We start from the raw sequence: 1,835 nt of genomic DNA, 5'->3' as shown, positions 1-1,835 counted from the left end.
CGATTTACCCATGGCTTGTCGGCCAAATAGCCAAGCACTATTCGGCCAATTGTGTTGGCCCCACCAATTATGGCAATCAGGTAGCTGGATTGCTCACTGCCGAGCTGCAATGTTTCCGCTTGCGAGACTATATAAATGTAAGGTACATTGAAACCGATGCTGGTGAAGAAGTTCGAGAGCGCAAATACAATGAAGACGACATCCTTTAGCAGCGAGAAATTCATCATTTCGACAAAGGTGTCGTGAGTCTCCTTGGAGCAGGTCATACAGCCGCAACATCTTATTACTTCCTAAATGTGGGAAATGCAGAGGTTAGTTAAGTGAAGATAATTGGGGTTGTTGGTGGGAAAATGTAAAAAATACGTTAAATAAAAAGCTTAATGTGATAATGTATAAAATTTTTAGTGAGACAAACGATTTTTGTACTAATTTGTCAAACACTTATATGGGTTGGATATTTTGGAACTCTCCAGTTTAGGAGATATTTTGAAATAACTTTTCCATCTTTTATATTCCTACTAAAAGTTAAACCATTTGGAACTTTTTTGTAAGTCTCCATTTTTGGAGACATTTTGAAATACTAGTTTCTCGCTGAAATTTCATAAAAAGGCGTTTGAGGACGTTTTTATAAAATTCATCCTCTTGATTGAGAGACTCAGGATCTTAGAATAGATTCGGATTAGCTTTAGAACTTTTGACAGGTAGAATCGGAGACTAATTAGTTCTCGATGAAAAATATATGTAAGAGCACAATGGAATGCCTGCACAGAATTTACCATAAAACGAGAGCGCAGTGGTTGGAAGTTCATCTGGCGACCCATTTTTATCTTAAGACGCAACTATGCAGTCCATTTTCGTATCAGTTCTGGTGTAAAATTGTGTATGTCATGCGTATAAAGTAATCATCAAAAATATAAGGTCCTACCAAGCCTTTCCTGATCTTGTAGGCTCCTACCAGACATGTACCTTCCATAGATCAACAATCTACTAAAAGTCTTTAGTTATATTTTTCAAGAGTAAATCTGAATATTGTGGGATCGTATTTGCATTTCCTTTAATGAGGAGAAGAAAACAGAGCCAGTGTAGGGTATCTGAGCCTCAGTCTCCTTAAGCTGGAGATAATCTAGGGTGTCTTTGCAAGTACCTTCCTGAAATGCCACATATTCTTCACTCTGTGTTAGCCCTAGCTTTAACACATTAGTTGATGTGAGACACTGTCCTGTAAATGCACCAACTAGTTAGTGTCTTGCAATACAGCCTCGGAAGTGTTAGAATATTCCGAGTTGGTAGTTTTTGCACAATAAGAGAAGCATGATCTTGGCTGTACAAAAATATATAAATTTTTTGTACAAGGATTTCGCCTTCGATGCCATTCTATGTCTAATGCTGCCCTTAGCTAATTGAGGAAGGAGTAGGGGCCTGGCATGTTTCCCAGTGGTAAGTTTACATAGCAATCCGTTAATTTCCAACAATTCCTTTTATTCCTAGAATGCTGTAAATAGCTACAAAACCGAGTTGCTCAGCTGCTTTAATTTCATCCAAGATCTCGGCCTGGAAAATGCTGCTGTGGTCCGGGAGATTATCTTCTATATATAAATACGCCACAAGAAAATTTTGCAATCCCTTTTTTGAAGGCACCGTTCGCTTGATACTGGGAAAGTGCGCGTTGCCCTTCCCATACAAACTGAAATTCTCGTATCGCTTATCTCTGGAACCTCTTATGCTAACGTCCTGAAATTGGACACAGCAACATATGTTGTCAGTACCGTACTTACGGCGAAAAGTGGTAGATTTTGGGAAAGGGGGCGTGGCGCCGCCCATACAAAATAAAACTA

This window comes from Rhagoletis pomonella, unplaced genomic scaffold, assembly GCF_013731165.1.
Source record: "Rhagoletis pomonella isolate Grant_MI unplaced genomic scaffold, Rhpom_1.0 Rhpom_scaffold_00002, whole genome shotgun sequence".
NCBI classification, from domain to species: domain Eukaryota; kingdom Metazoa; phylum Arthropoda; class Insecta; order Diptera; family Tephritidae; genus Rhagoletis; species Rhagoletis pomonella.
Note: the sequence above shows the minus strand (reverse complement) of the source record.